The sequence below is a fragment of the Paralichthys olivaceus genome, chromosome 6 (genome assembly GCF_024713975.1).
Source record: "Paralichthys olivaceus isolate ysfri-2021 chromosome 6, ASM2471397v2, whole genome shotgun sequence".
NCBI lineage: Eukaryota > Metazoa > Chordata > Actinopteri > Pleuronectiformes > Paralichthyidae > Paralichthys > Paralichthys olivaceus.
The window spans coordinates 10,609,576-10,627,216 of record NC_091098.1 but is presented as its reverse complement, the minus strand read 5'-3'; the positions used below and the strand labels follow the sequence as shown (position 1 = coordinate 10,627,216).

Here is a 17,641-nt window from a genome sequence, read left to right as displayed (position 1 = left end):
AAAAACTCAACACATAAGTCCCATACGGCATGTGAGTAATCAATCAAACATGTTGTTCCTCAACTATGAACAAAGACATGAAAATGCATATATGCAGGAGGAGATTCCTATTTTTTAATCTACATGAAAATTCACATTCAGATTTAGTCGGTCATTAAAAGACGAGCGAACACGCACACACAAAATCCAGGCCTAATGAGGGATGCACGGAGCGGTGTATAAACATAGGGTAGGAGGCATGAAAGACTCTGCTGTTTGAAGCCCCCTCACCCACACGCCAGTTTTCTTTTCCAGATCCATAGTCAGTGGTCACATTAAAGACGGTCAGCTCTGTATTTGAGGATAGCAACTTCCCATTGTAGCCAGTAAAAACAGGTATATGGTATTTATGTCTATGTGTTTATGTCATCACCACTCAGTCGAGATATTTAATGGTATTTCCAGGTCCAGCAGGGTAAAATATGAGAGGCGGAGAAAAGGTTAGTGATGAATGTGTGCAGTGGATCAGAGAGCAGACACATCCTCAATAGACCTTAATATACTGAATGTATCTAAAGGGACATGTCGCTTTATGTTGTTTTTATTGGTTCTCTGATTAGTGAAGATTTTGCAGAAGGTGTAAATATCTTGTGTCGTCAGAAAAACAATATAAATATTGTTTTCTGTTAGTTTTTCTTGTTAATTCTGGAACTATTGTTAATTCTGGAACTATTGTTGAATTCAGAAATGTTATTTTAAGTTCACGCTAAAAGTAGCATGTTTCATTTCTTAAACTTCCTCTTTTATCTTTACAGTGGATAAAAGAGGAGAAGCATCTGGGGCCCATTATGTTATGGAACATGTGGATAAATTGAACACAAAATAAAAAAGGTATGTATAGACGTCAAAGCCAGAACTCTCTGTCCAAGCAGCTCTCACATTTGTCTTTGTCAAGTTGAGCTCATTTATATATATATGACAAGCATATACTCCTATTGTCCCTCAAGATAAACAGTAAAAAAAAAAAAAAAAAGTGTTAAAACGCTGCATTCTGGATAAGCTGGAGTTATTTGGAGTTTATTTGATACCTGCTTTGTCAATCCAGCACATGTGCATTACAGTAGTCTGGTCTATTGGACATAAAAGCTTGAATCCGTTTTTCTGAGTCTAGCAGAGACAGGAAGCATTTAAGTTTTTATTCAGGATTAGAATTGTATTTTCCACTCCCCTACAAAAACAAAGAGCAGTTCTGAAGTATTTCCACATACTGTACTGTAGGTAACAGCTCTCTACGTGTCCTGCAGGCTCAAGCAAAAATATCTTATCTGTCCATCTGAAAATGCCATTTCACTAATGGCCACAGCTACTGCCACATACCAAACATGCTTCCTGCACAGAACCTGTCAGGATCCCAGATTGCTGTGTTGCTGTGTGTAGATACAGCGTGCATGACTGTATTTGTTTAATTTCAGTCAATGTGCCATAAAAACTCTCCACAGGTCCATGCTCCTGAGGACTTTTTCACCTCACTGTTATGAGATATAACACACAGCTCCTTAAATTGATACTCTTTAAAATAAAAAAGGTGCAAACACACACACAGAGAGAGGGGCTGTATGCGAGAATGCAAATGTCAGTTGTTCCAGACATTTTCTTGAAATCTTGACTGCCAGCCTCCTAAATGTGGGTGTGTTAATGGCAATTGTAACACGCAATTGGCACCAAATCGGGAAAAAAAACCTCGGGAAGAAAAAGTCTGAATCTCTGGACATTTTCTTCTTGATGTGAACATGTCCGATCCGGACAATCTCCACCTGCGTTCTTCCAATGTGAAGAGAAACTCTGGAAAGTGTCAGAAACACTGGTTCTGGATATTTTCAGAGAAGCTAAGTTCTTCTGAGTGTTGATGCATTCAAACAATAAAAACACTTTCACACCAAAGCAGTAAAGCACAATCACTAGATGTGTCTAAACGTTCACAAAGTGCACAAGATTTCAAATTCCTAACCTGGAAAGAAAAGGAGACTTTTTTGATTATTTCTCTTGATTCTAAAGTGTGATACAATCAATAACAAAATGTCTTTGTTCTCCATCTGCCTGCTTGTTATTTGGATGAAGCTCGGTTCATACTCACACCCACACACATGGAGACACACCCACTGTAGTCCCCAGGTGCGGTTTGTGGAGATGGAGGCTCTCTGAAGGTGAACCCCATGGTGAGCAGAGGCGGGGTGCTGTGCTCTGTGAGTGTTGTGCGTATCTGTCCTTTCATGTATTCAGTTGCCTGTAATGTCTGTATTTGGGGTTGGCAGTCATGGTATCACCCAGCTAGACAAAGAAAAGAAAGGAAGATATCGAGGAAAGATACAGAGAAGCAGACGAACAAAAGTAATACATGTTTTTTATGCACTTGAAAATGCTGCTCGGTAGTACAGTAACTGTAAAAAAAGGAGATTTAACAAAAAAAATGAATTTGGAGGTAGATTGGTAGAGACCAAGGGGATGAGGGGGGGGGGGGGGGTTGAAAGATGGAGGGATGTAGCTTCTATCTGGAGGAGGGGAAGCCAAATTAGAAATGTGGCATGATCCCCCACCTCCTGGGACTGAGTCAATTAGCCTGCCTGGAGGAGCTGCCAAGAGGCTGGGGGATGGTGACGGTAAAGAGGGTGGTGGAGGTGGTGGTGGGGGTAACTGGTGGAGACAGGAGAGGCCAAGGGCGTCGGCAAGAGGGTTTTCACTGGGAGGGTGGAAGGATGATGGGGGACAACTGGTAATATTGACAGGATTGAACATATTGTACAAATGGAAATGAAAAAACTGTAAAAAAAACAACAAAACATATGAAGGTTCCATAGATGGTTAGTGCTGGCAGAGGGAAATGTAAGAGCCGTTAGAGTAAGCATCACCTGACCATCCATAGCTGTAGCCCCGAAGACTTTTATCTTTAGCTCCAAAAAACTGAACGTCAGTATATGAAGATGGCAGTTGTGGAATTTTGACAAATCTTGACCAATCAGAGGAAGTTTATATATATATATATATATATATATATATATATAGAGAGAGAGAGAGAGATAATATGGGGCACTACTAAGTTCTAATTGGCTGACACATGATTTCTTGAATTGATGGGGACACTATGCCATACACAAACCTTTTTACTGGTAAAGTGTGTAAATGATTAAAAGATCTAGATGAATATATGTTTCATATATATGAGAGGAACATTACAAACAGTTCATTTAATTTGCACTGCACTGCACAGCTAAATCGTCAGCAATAATCGCCTAGTTGTGTCTCCCCTTGTCTAAAAACAACCATTGGTATTCAAAAATTGTCAAAATAAAGCATGGAAGTAGTTTGCATTTTTAATTACATATTAAACATAAACAACTATTTTGATAATCAAATTCATTATGAGTTTAATAAGAGCAAGGCATTGTGGGGCCTGCATTCCAAAAGTCAGAGTCTTTTGTTAAAGATGCAAGCACTTTATTTCTCCCAATGGTCAGGCCAGCCTATATAAATATATACACATTATATACAGCATTTACAATTTGCTGTAAAAGTGTTGAGATTTACTGGCTTATCATTGCTGTTGATCTGTTATGGGACAAAATGTGCAGTCTTAAGATATCACCTTTGGCTTTTTTTTACATACACGCATACCATACATAATTTTCTATCGCCAATTGTGTAATTAAACAAAACAGAGAGGACTTGATGGTGACAGTAATTATCATTTTGAGATGTAGGATATTCCCAGTCAGTTTTCTTTCCTTCTCTCTGCTAAGTGTCCAGCAAAGCAGAAATATCAACAAAAATATTCACCCTTTTTGTCACTTGCCATTACAATCCTCATGAAACACCATAACATCTCTGATTGCTAAAATGTAAACTGGGGTTGAGTCTGGGACTTTCTGGTCGTAACTTAAGCAGTGAAAAACAAAGAGAAAGGAAGGGCTGCTGGCTGACGGCAGCTGTGCTGCAGAATTAAGCAGGAGTGGATGTACAGAGGATGGTGAGAGGCTGTAGGTGCTGGCAAGACGCCATTTTCAAACCAGGCAGCTCGTCCATGGACCAGATTCATCATTACTGCACCAAATTTCTATTGGCATCACCGAGTCAGCCCTGGTCAAATCAATAAGAGTGTTGGTGAGGAAAAAAATACTGGAAACCTGCAGCACTGGTGAAAAACCGACCTTTGCAAAATGATTTCCCTCTCGCTCTCTTTCACTTTTTTCCATCTGTGATCGTGAGCAGCTGCAGAACAGCGGTAAGCAGATTACAGGTGGTGAGAGGAAAGGGAAAAGGAGGAGGGACAGAGGAAAAAGAGTAAAGGAAATGAGACGATTAGAAGGGAAGGATGGAGGAGGAAAGGAGAAGGGCCAGGCCGAGGAAATGATTGGGTAAAAGGAGGGGAGATATGGAGGAGTTGGAAATTGTTAAGGTAACAGAAAAAAGAAAAAAGAAAAAAAGGAGAAAGCAATAACAAAAGAAAGAAAGAAGACCATAGTGTTTTGCCTCAAAATACCAATCGCTTTAAATCAAATATTACATCAGGACTGTTAACACATGATTCAGGTGGATACTCTCCAGTGGCTTCCTCATAACAGCAGGTCAGTCCCAGCCAAGCCAGGCTGACACATAAAGAGGGCTGAGGGAACTCAACAGAAACTCAGCGGAAAAATCTCAGGGTGTGTTTGTCTGTGTGTGTATGGTTAAGAGTTTACCAAATGAGATACGTGACCCTCCCTGTGTGTGTGTGTGTGTGTGTGTGTGTGTTTGTGTGTCATCACCAGTGGCAGCGAAGGACGGCAGGTGGTTAAGTGACAGGTTAAATAGGGAAGGGGAAGCAGAGGAAGCTCAGTAGCGTGTCACCAGGCAGGCCTGCGTCTCCTTTCTTATCTGACAGGCACACTGCAGAACAGCAAAATCCCCTGCGTAAGCCCCTCGAGCACTCCTCTGGGACGTGTGTGTGTGTGTGTGTGTGTGTGTGTGTGCGTGTGTGTGTGCGTGTGTGTGTGAGGCAAAGGCAGTTTCTGAAACTATTAAAGCTTGTTGTATAAGTGCAATTATTCATATATGTGTGTGTGTGTGCGTGCGTGCGTGTGTGTCTGTCAGAGATGGTGAGAATCTCGTTATCTTCCTGTGTAAAGCCTCCTAATTTCACATCACCTTGAACACTGCATGACTTCTCAAGGTGATAGGACGAGACAGTCCAAACTCACACACTCTAACACACACTCACACACACCTACACAAATCCAGAGTGCAATTACAGGTCAGTCTGGCAAAGGAGAAGCTGTTCTGCAACAGCGATAGATAGACCCGAGCATTCAAGGAAGAAAGCAGAAATTAGGAAGGACAGGGAGTGTGTGTGCAAGTGTGTGTGCAAGTGTGTGTGTGGATGTGTGCAAGAGGGGGGAAGTGAAGGCCAGGGCGCTGGAAGGAGGGGAGGGTAAAATGTCAGCACAAAGACAGTGTTGTAGAAAGCTTTAGCACCTTGTTTGGCAAAATGACTTCCTGTAATACATCGTTTAATTATATAAAAGTACATCCACCAAGGGAAATCTAAATAGTACTCATATTTTGCAGCATTTCAAAACTGTAATGAGTAATGAGCAGTTGTTGAAACTGAACCGAGTTAGGGTCCAGTTTCTTTTTGATGATGGTTTGACATGTTGCTGTCCATCGGCCAACAGTCTATGTAAAATATGCAGATAAAATATTGAATCTCTAATAAAAGAGATACTACATATGATTTCCATGTACAAAACATGTTAAGTCAAATTATCTTCTGTACAACCAAATCTTGAGTTTCAGCTGCTAAACAAATTCAGTTATTGAAGCCGTTTTGAGACGTCCTGCAGAAACACTTCTCCTTTCACACTTGGACAACGCAGCAGGAGGTTCTCTGCTCAGACGTGTTCAAAACAGCGATAAATAATCTGGAGGATTCAGGTGAGGGGTTGTGCAGCAGGCAGAGACAGGATGTAACATATTCATTCTGTATTAATGCGTATTAACCCCACTGGCTCAAGGAGATTCAAGCGAGGGTTCTGCTACCGTGTTCTCACATCAAGTTCTGTTGACCTTCTGCAGACTTTCTAATGGGGGGTCAGGCGGAAAAAGTCTGCAGAAAGTCCAGAGGCTCTTACTATTGCATTTGCGTTCATGCGTAAACCTCCTTCACAGAAACTGTGGGGGATCTCCAAAGTTCAATGTCTGAAAGCAGCTTGATGAATTTAGCTACTTATAAAATGTGTAAACTAAACCAAAACAAGAGCAAGACGTGAAAAGATTCAGATTTGATGTATTATGCTGTGTGTGTGTGTGTGCGCGTGTGTGTGTGGTGTCGGCAGTCGGTGTAAACACATGGAATGAAGAGGAGCATGACTCTGGTCCAAGTCAAACAGGGACTGTGGTTTCGTCACGTGCCAAAAGAAATCACAACACAAACTACATCCAACAAATCATCTTGTTTTTCTTCCCGATGCACAGTTGTTCCTGTTTTGTAGTACAAGACGAAAGGAGGGAGGAAAGTTGGAAAGTGAGAAATATGATCATCTGATAAGAGCCTTTTAGAATATACATGATCATTATCATTTTCTCAGGCTTATCTTGACACATTACACCATTAAAACCTGGCCCCTGGGGGTTTAGAATGACTTACAGAACAATTATGGATTCACAGCAGAGAGCAGGCAGGAGCGTGATAGGGACTGTGCACAGTAGCAAGTAATGGGAGTCCAGAAAATTAAAAGGGAGGATACCTTAAAATCTGGCAACAAAGATTCTTTACCAATTCATAATGAATAGTTTTCAACATGCCATTCAAAATATTTGATGAGGATTTTCTTTCTGTATTTACATAACCATTAGCTAACTTGATAGTATATTGTATATAGTATAATAGTATATATATTATATAAATAATTTAATGTAACAAACATTTTTAAATGATGGGTTGTGTTTTATATTGACTCATGTGGCCAGTTTGTGATATTTTCTGCTGATTTTGTCTTTTTTATTTTTATTTAAAATGTTTCTGCCTAAGTTGGTAAAATATCACTTCTTTGCAACTTTTTGGATCACAACTTCTTTCTGTCTATACTTTTAACACCTGCAGCTGCTGTTTGACAGTTAACACCTGGGCTCAATATAAATATCTTTTCGTCTGCTGTTGATTAATTCATGACAGCAGAATATTGGTCTTTTCCTTTGTCCTGCATATCAGGATCAAATGTCTTTACTTTACCAGGTGAGGAAGACATATTCCTCTGTGTATTTCTTGCCCTCTGCCTGTATGTATCACTTTGCTGAGTTACTATAAATCAATATCTTAACCGAAGAAACCTGCCATCCTGATGTATATATGTGTCCCCGCTCCATTTTCTTTGTTGTTGTGTTAAGAAAGTCACCTTGAAAGGATGAGCTGGAACATCTCTAATCTACACATTTATCTACATGACAATACCTGACATCCTCCGTCTACCCTTTTAACACATGAATGAATTAGGGAAATGATCTTCACTGACCTCAGGTTCAGCCCCTTTGTTATCCAACCATCCATGTGTTCAGCTTATCTACACATATCAAATGACACCTTCCAACCATGAGATCTATTATCTTCTGCCTTATCCCATGTCCTTTAAATGCTCCAAATTACTGCTGTTGGTTATCATGCACATGTTTTACTGAATGAGTAGAATAATGAAGTGTGAGAATGTGAGAACTTCCAACTGCAGATAAACCGTTGACACACAGTGTTATAAGAATTTAAATAGAGAAACTAGTGATCAATGTATAAAAATATTCTGTACTTTATTTATTGTATTTATTTTTGAAATACTACAGATTATTCGCAGCATACTGTGTAAAATGCAGATTAAGAGTTTAATGTAGCAGGAAATATACTTTTGTGAAAGCATCATATCAGAGCGAAAAAACAAATGTAACCTTTCAGCATAAAGTGTAGTCTTTGGAAACCTGTGAATTCAGTTTACAATCAATCTTACCTTTAATACCCATCATGTGAACTTGAAAAGAGCAGATTTTGCAGACATATGTGTACATATATTCAAAGCTGCACACATACACACACTTGTATCAAGACACATGGTTCCATGTGTTGGTCTCACATTCTTCGGCGTCACACAAACCGTCTCTCTCAAACACACAGTGCACACAATGAACACACAGATAACACACCCCTCATTAGTCATGACTTCCAAATCAAGGGCAAGTGTCATGTTTTGCTTTGTTTGTTTTTTTTCCTTTTAATCGTAGGATTGAAGAAAAAATAAAACCAAAAAAAATCCATAAATAAAATAAAATGATGAAAGTTTGATGTTAACAGCCTTTTGCTTTTTATTTGAACGAGAGAACAACCTACGCTCCCGACTGTCCCCGCTGGCTATATGTGAAAAAAGTCAATATTTCAAGAGAGCACACACTCATTAAATATTTCAAACAAAGGAAAACTGATGTCGCTGCCCAGTCTCCCTCTCATTTTCTTTTTCTGTCCATCTCTCACTCTTCACCTGGACTCATCAGCTCTCTGTAGCATTTTTAGGGTCTTCCTCCCATGTTTCTACAAATAAACCATTAAAGAACTAATAGACCAGCACTGGTAGTATGTACTAAGAAAATGTATTTATTTAATAAGATTAATTTATTTACATGGACACTTTAAGCAATAAATACTAAATCGTGGCGTTTGTTTTACACTCGTGTTCACTATTCTCTGCTGATGTTGACAGTATGTTTCAGGCAGCAGAAAGGGTTAAAAGGAAGGTTAATGGGTTTTCCCAGAGGAAGGGTTGAAATGCGGGTTAATGGGTTTTTTAGGTGTGGCAGTGGATCAGTGTGTAGTCACCTTAACCATAAAGTTACCTCAGTGGGCGATTCATCACCAGGTAATCAACAAACCCACCTTGAGCCCACAGGAGCTGTTGTGTTAAATAAACGTTCACTTTGCTGATCTCTGCTGTAAAATGATTAAACACGGAGGAGACTACTAGCTGCGACTCTGCAGGTGGTGAAAGCTGCTTTATCTGTGCCTTTCTACACGTTCCGCCTGTATATGTCCCGAGGAAACTGACTCACAGGAAGTGATGTGTTTTAAAAGAAAGGTATTTTACGTGAGTGGCAATAACCACAATGACTGAACAAACAATGCAAAGAACGACAGACAGATACTCAAAAACATCCAAGAACAAAGACAGATTGCCTCATCTTGAAAAAATGAACAGGAAATCGATTTTTTTAAAATCAAAACTACAATCTTACTACAGCTCATAATGAAAACTACCTTTCATTTAGATCTTGGTGGCTTTTACATTTATTTCGGAGTAATTTCTGTGCATAATTATTATTGTTTGTGTATGTTCTGATTTGCACATTTGTATTAACTTCCTGATTTTGGATACCTCTACCTAATTTGATAACCTGTATACCAAAGCTGTAAGTCAAAGTACCTTTTTACCTTTAACTGAATATAAAGATGAATGTGCCAAAATGTCTCAAACACCTCCCAGAGGCTGCCTGCAACATCGGTCATAAACCCTGCCTCCTCCATGTTAGTGGATAGAAAATGGACCCAAATTAAAAAGTCAAAGTACGTCTTAAATAAATTTCTATCAAAGATGTTTTTGTCATTTTCAGTAGTTCTAATCACACTGATGAATGTTCAAGTGTTCACTTTTATTTTCAATTAGATGCTGTAAAAACAGATTGAAATGTCATGATTAACAACTAAGATTGAGGATTGATCAAACACATATATCGACCCCATCCATCTTTAAGTACAGTCGATGGTTAATACCACTCTCACTGTCTGCTGACAATGTGTGAGGAAAATACAGCACATTTTTGTTTACATAAATATTGCCTTCACCAAAAGGTCCCACTGGATGTAACAAAGAGCTGTGTTCTTTTTTGTTATGTAGACATCAAATTAAAGTTAACTGAAATTGAGGTAAGAGAAAGCTTGTTAAGGAACTATACTAACAAGTGAAAAAGTTAATGTACATCATACATGTCCTCAAGCCAACACTAACCTCTATGCTTATCACATAAGATATGACCAAGATGACAGACCAAGACGTGTGTGTAAAACTCTGCAATTTGTAACATGTAACACCTTGTATAAGCTACCACTGCACCCTCCCTGCAAAGGTAAACCAAGAGTTAATGTATAGGTTCAACGGAATGGTAATGGAAGGGTCAGTGTGCAGGTTAAGTTGGGTTCTGGGTGGGGGTCCTATTAAGACCTGTGAAACCTGGGATTACACGACTGAAAAGATGAGATGACAGACAAAACGCACACCTGTGAGCTTGAAAACACAATTACACAGCCACTTCTGCACAAAACATACTGGTCATAAGGAAGATACTGAAACTCTGCGTGATAATGAGAAAGAGGAGAGAGCCTCAAAGCTTCATGAAGGCAGATGAACAGTCAGAAAGAGGATGAGAACGAGAAAAAAGAAGGGAGGGAAAGAGGATGATACTGAGGCAGAGTGGCACGGGATAAGCCTCTGTCATTAGTCGAAAAACCCGCAGAAAAGGCAGAAGTAAATGAGATTAGAGAACAAAAGTGGCAGAGTGTGGCAGGATGAAGGAGTGGATGAAGCACACAATAGCTGCAGGTGTAAAAGGACCAAAAACTTGAAATCTTCTGTATGTCCAGTGCTTTCTTTATTCACCACTGATTTTAAAGTCAAGTTTAAGTTCACATTCAAATTTATTGTTGCAGAACAAGGATCCATTTCTTGAATATAAGCTTCAGAGCCTGACCAATATTTGCCCCTAAAATCAGCCAATATGAACCTTTCACAGACATCATTGTTTATGTTTATGGAAACTATTATCTGTCTGATGAAACAATGCATAAATAATGTGACTGATTTTCTTAATTCATGTTCTATATATTTGATTGTATTTTTATTTTCTCTAAATTTATAGTAATTTATAATAAAGTTTATGGTTACACTGTAAAATAACAAGTCTCAATTCCATTTCCTTGTCATAAAGGTTTGATAATGACAACTTAGTCATTTTCAAATGATTTAAAATTGATCTATATCTATCGATAAATCTGCATCAGAATTGTATAACTCCCTATTATGGATATCGGCCCCAAAATATCCATATTGGCTCTGAGCTAAACGAAAATATAAGTTCAGCATTACATCTCATTACCAACTGAAAAAGACAGAATCTCTGCAAAAGCAATAATAATTCATACCTTCCACTGGTGGACCATCAGGAAATAAAACATCCAAGACACACACACTCTCCCAAATGCCTGCCAACTCATTCTCCTCTCCTGTTCTATACTTTGATGAATCACCCACTGATCAAATCCAATTAAACAAACCAAACCCAGAAACTGTTCTCACTTGTAGTTTCTGTAAAAATAAAAAGTCCACTCATGCTCCGTTCAGCATTGTTGCTCAGGGAAGTCACCCTAATGATCAACACAGATATGGAACCACAGTTACAGCGGAGTTGACGCACACACTCAGAAGTGCATAATCCATTCCAACACAAACATCTACACAAGGTAATTTCCCAGCATTCAAAACTGAAATCATCCCACAGTTACAAACATAGCATACGCATTTCACACTTGACCCACAGTCGAACACACAACTTCCTCCATCAGTTACTTATTAAATTAAAACCTCTTCAGGTAAAAGTGGTAATATTGACAATGATCCTGAAAGAAAAGACACAAGAAGAGATGCTGGAGCTTCAGGGATTATGTCAGTGAATCAAAATCTCACCTCCATCAGCAGCGTCCTCTGCCTGTTTGAGTCCTCAGTACCTCCGAGTCACTTTTCCCTTGGCAGGTGCCATCATGGTCAAATAGTCCACAGGACAAGGGCTGGAAAGGGCTATTCTCAAGTGTTCTCTCTGTCTCTCTTTCTTATACTCCCTCTCTGAGTCCCGTTGAGATTTGTATCACCACAAGAAAACCAGCATGTGTGTGTGTGTGTGTGTGTGTGTGAGCACACAACTCCAAAGGTCCCGGAATTCCTGAGTCCTGCGCTAAAGGAGCAAGCGTGGTTGAGCTCCCTCTCTGTCTTTCTCACTGCGCTCCTTTTCTCTTTTTTTTCTCCCTCTCGGCCGGGCAGAGAGGAGGAGAAGACAGTCAGTGGGTGGGACGGAAGACAGAAGCTGCTTTCAGCCAACTCTCCTCTTTATCTCTCTCTTTCTCGTCCTCTTTCTTTTCTCCCTGTGCCTCTTTCTATGAGGACAACTTTTCTGCTCTGTCTTTTGGCTTGTTTTCTTTGACACACTCTTTCACTGCTCAGCATTAAAGCAGAGCACCCTCTGTCATACACACACACACACACTCACACCCCCCTCTCTCTTTCTCCGCCACTCCCTCTGCCACAGTCCAGAGGTAAAGTCACTCCCTTGGGTTTGTCACCCAGCCACAGTGTCTTTCTCCTGCTATTATGATTCAGCGTGCTTTATCCTCAAAGGTTTAGTGCTGTGTGTGAGTGTGTGAGTGTGTGTGTGTGTGTGTGTGTGTGTGTGTGTGTGTGTGTGTGTGTGTGTGTGCGTGCGTGTGTGTGTGTGTGTGCGTGTGTGTGCGTGTGTGTCTCCAAGTGACCCAGCACATGTTTTGGTTGATCTAGCCTTGATAAGGATCAGAGTAAGACTGGGATAAGGGTGCACTTAACACTCCAGTTTGAAGTTCCTTCACAAACTTCACAAATTCTATAAATGTCAACATGAGTTCATTGATCAACATGTAAGGTGTTGATCCGTCTATTTTATGGACGGAGTTGAACATAAATAATACATAAAAATAACCATGTCCAGATCTGTTACCTGTATTATTGAAAGATATTGAAGAGATATAGTCAGCAGTACTGACCAGAGTTGTGTGTGTATTTATATAAAAATATATGACTAAATTGCAATTAATCCAGGCATTGGATTTTAATTGATTATTATTATTATTCATCGCAGCATTAAATATACTAGTTTTACTGGTTGTTTATCAATTTCCCAAACTAAAAATCTTCCTTTTTTTGGAAAGCTCAGGTCTTTTAAATAGGCTATTGTTCTGTTTTGCATCCTTGACATTTTGTTTACTGTATCACATTATTTTACTGATTAACACAAATACTTGTGGAAGAAAATAAAACTGTCCCTGCTAAAGGGCTTGCTTCCTATCAGTTAGCAAACGTGTTAGCTTGTTAGCTTTAGCGGCGGGCTGCACACTGGAATCAAAATCTTTGTAGCAGCCGTGTACCCGCTTCTGATAAAATAACTCCTAAACCTATGTATTTTGTAATTTGGATAAATCTCCTCCCTGCTGGCCTAATTTCTAAGGAGTCTGGTAACCGTTACATAAACAAATAGGGTTAGCCTACAGAGTACTAGTGCTAAGCATGAAAAGGGTGACTGTGTTTCAAATTCCCCTGAATTCTTGTCCCAGTTCACCCCTGGTTGGCTTAGTCACTAATATGACAAGGTGCATTCAGTTAATTTAAAGACAGATAGCCGATATCCGATCGCTAGACCAATTGCAAATCGGTCTCAGCTGTCAATCATAATGTTTCAACCTCTTTTATAGCTTCAAACAATGAATTAAGCTTGCATGACATCTTTGAACAAAATGTATTTAAATTGTACTGTAGCTTTTTGGTTTGGTCCATGTCCCATCCACTATTAAAGGAGTTTAATGGTTTATGACAAATACTGCAGCCAGCCACCAGGGGATGATCAAGATGATTTGGCTTCATCAGCTGCTATGTGTCAATACAGTCAATGATTTGTACCATCAACCGCTATTGAAAAGGAAGGTTAAATAAAGCTGATGGTGGAAGACAAATGTTTTGTCTCTGACTATCTGTCCACTCATAGGTCGTAGGGTTGGTTGGTAGATTTGTGACAGCCATTGTGAAGGTACAGGTCACTTCGCCTTATGCTACGTGAATCATAAATTCACAAATGTACTGCTACCTCACAAATGCCAATGGTGTTTCCATTAGCACTGCATTTAACACACAACTATACTAAGAAGCTTCACTAAAGCAGAATAAAACCTTTGAATAAGGTGCTAAACAGCAGAATTCCCTGAATATACAGCTCATTATCCAGTAACCCTGCATCAAAGCCATGTTGTTTGGCCATGTCTGAGTCTATATTTCAAAGTACCTAAACATATATTAATGATTTACTTATATGACATCAACACTGCAAAGCAATAGAATTATATTCCTACAATGGTAAATGAATGAGAGAGACAGACAGACTGAAGACAGATAGTACAGAGCACAAGGTTGAAAACCTACACTTCATGAGACTAATTTATTGTATTTATGATCGGGTCCCAGACAGCAGGGTGGGGCATGGTATCAGTCACACACACACACACAGACATACAGACACAACACACAGACACACACACACCTGGTGAAGGTACATTTGTACACAAAAGCATGAAAACACACTTGCTTACAGAACACACACGCACACACACACACCTACACACACGAACACATTGTGCGTGTGCCGCCTGTCTGGCGTCTCACTGGCACCATCCAGTCAGCTGTCTCTAGAGGCTTCAGAGGTAGCCAATCACAACTGCCAGTCAGCAGCTTTCATTATCACACACACATATACACACACGGTAGGTCCTAGGAGACTCCAGACTAGGAGAAGAACCGTGTGTGTGTGTGTGTGTGTGTGTGTGTGTGTGTGTGTGTGTGTGTGTGTGTGTGTGTGTGAGTGTAGACAACAGACAATCTGCTGCTGTGTGTGTCTCCCTGTTAACAGAGTGTACAATAAACTAAAACAAGCAAAGTAGAGTAGAATAAGGTGAGACCACAGGAAAGAAATGAAAATTAAACATTACAATGATGTAGCATCAACAGATGTGCCCTCTGTTAGATGCTGATGATCATCTCTTTCTGCTGTAATCACTTTTCATCCAGCTGTGAAAATGCATCATCATTGTCTGACAAGGACGGTTGAAGCAGTTTTTGTACTTCTACACTGTGCACTGGAGGTGTGTTATTCTCAGTTAAGCATACCAAAATACCCTTTGTATTAAAAAACCTTAATTATGGAATGCATACTATTCGCTGGTCCATTACCATTTTACTTTCTATGCCACCCATGTGCTTCGACTCATTTTGCCAAAGATGACTTACAGTGTATATGGCATTTCTTATTGCTGCAGAACTCATATATAATTGCATAACATTTGTATCATATATGAAATTACAGCTGTGTAAGCATACATGCTACTGTGACGTGATTTTCACATTGTGCTGATATGGCTGACAGAAAATGACTGCATAGGAGACAGGAAAACATGTAGGGCTGTGTGGTCAAAATATTTGTATCAGTCAATGTTAAGAACTACCACAAATTTGTTAAATTGTTAATAATTACAATATTAAAGACTAAATTTTGCTCCAGAGTGAAGGTTGTGCTTTTAAACTCTTCTTTATGGACAGAGAAAGACAAACTGATAGAAAAGTATATATAAAAATGCACTAGCAATATATTAATACATATTGAACTTTTGTTTTATTGCTATAAATTATTGTTATCAGTTTATTGTGCAGCCCCATGAGAAAGTCAGCACAAGTATAGAATGTGTCAATGGTAGTCGATGGGATAAAACATGATAGAATACAATCTATTTCTGGCATATTTTGTGTAACTCAACGATAAAGTCACATTTCCCATTTCCTTGCCATTTGTTTTTTTCCTCCTCATTTTCTGGAATTCATCCTCATTAGTTTGACCAAAAGTTATCTTCTGTTTGGACTGGAAAAACATCCCCATCCCATTTTATCATCATTAAATAATTAAGCAGATGGACAGAATTACACTAAATAGATGATAAAGCAGATCTTACTAATTAATAGCATCTTTTAAGAATCTCTCCACCTTCAGATCTCCAACAACATGATTTCCATCATTTTGGTGGTCTGCTGTTTTTTCCCCAGACATGCCTTCCTTACTTCTGTCTCTCTCTTTCTTTAGTGCAGGTAATACTCAGTACACAACGTCTGACAAGCCTGGACCACAACCTGATGACATAAAGTGTGAAAGATTTCATGCCAACACACACACAAATCCAACCCACAACAAACGTGCACACTGCAGTGCCCACCCGCTCTTGCAGCTTGAATCATTTGTTTTTGTTGGTTCCTTTTGAAATTTTTGTGGCTCATTATTTATTTATCAGTTATTGATTTATGACTCCTGCTACACCAGCTACACCCTCATACACACACCAGCCACACCCCCGCTCACTCACACATTTTCAGTCACACAGAAACAGGGAGGCGAGTGTGAGGCAAAGCAAAATCTCTCTCTCTCTTTGTGTTTCTGTCTCAAACACACACACACACACACACTTGACCCTGTTGCCTCCATCTTCCGACACAGTTAACCTTTATTCATAGCAGCCTGTGGTTTTCCTTTTTATTTCTTCTTCTTTCATCTAAAATAACATCTTCCCTTTAAATCCCTCCATTATCGATCCAACCGGCCGGTCCAGGTCTTCTCTTCACTCCGACCTTCTCTTGTCTCCCCCCTCTATGCTCCATCCATCCCTCCATCTTTAATCACTTAGTTTATTCTGAGTTTATTTCACCCCTTCATGCCTCTCCTCCCTCCCTCCCTCCTTCACTGCCTCTTTAATCCCTTTCTCTTCCTCTCTGCCTCCAATTAGTCTTTGCTTCATTTATCCTCTCTTTCATCAACCTCTAGTTCCCTCTATTTTTACATCCATACACCCCAACATGAGAGGCCTATTTTATTCTCTTCCATAATCCCCATGACTCTATACATCCATATTTCTTTCATTCACACATTTTGCTTCTCCCTTCCTTTCTCCTACATCCCACCAGCCACTCCCCCCTGCCTCCATCCCTCTCTCACTCCCTTCCCTCCTCTGTCCTTCCGTCTCTATTCTCTGTTTGTTCAAGGCCTCTTTTAACGAAGCCAGTCTCCTCCCAGGTCTCAACAGGCTATTGTCAATGTAAATGTCTGGCTTAAGACACACACACGCACACATACACACACACACGCACACACACACACACACACACACACACACACACACACAAGAGAGCAGAAACACACAAACCCGCAGGCATGAACACAAAAGTACACATGGCTCTCTACAAAGGTCTCAGCCTCTCCTGTCCTTTGTCCTGTCGAGTAAATTGCTCAGTTTACCCTTTAACACACACACACACACACACACACACACACACAGATGCATTGCCAAGTTCACCAGATACTCGACTGAGCAGTTCACGGGTCTGTATTCATCGATGTAGATTGACAGGACAATGTAATTAATGTTCCATGAGCTTCGATGGAAACTTGGCTCTACATGTCCAAACTACAAAGAATCATTTGACAGGGAGGGCCTGCCTGTGTGATGCTCCCGTAAAATCTGAGGAAACCTGTGTTAGACTGTCTCTGAGCTAACAACCCCCTGGCAGAGCCTATAAGATACACATTTGATAAACATGAACACAGACTGAAAGACATATTCAACATTTGTATTCTACATTCTAATACTTGAGTATAAGGTAAAAGCAGGTAAATGTATAGCCATAATGGGACAGTGCTTGTAAAGTGGTGTGTGCCATCTGATGTG

The 17,641-nt window shown here is 39.8% G+C and overlaps 1 protein-coding gene across 1 annotated transcript in view; it reads right to left on the bottom strand.

The window, feature by feature from the left end:
• Positions 1–12,326, bottom strand: part of sema3b (sema domain, immunoglobulin domain (Ig), short basic domain, secreted, (semaphorin) 3B) — a 75,110-nt gene extending 62,784 nt beyond the window's left edge. Inside the window, exon 1 of the mRNA XM_020089248.2 lies at positions 11,775–12,326. The gene's annotated coding sequence lies outside the window, so the exon portion shown is untranslated. The remainder of the gene's footprint in view (positions 1–11,774) is intronic.
• Between the last annotated feature and the right edge of the window lie 5,315 nt (positions 12,327–17,641).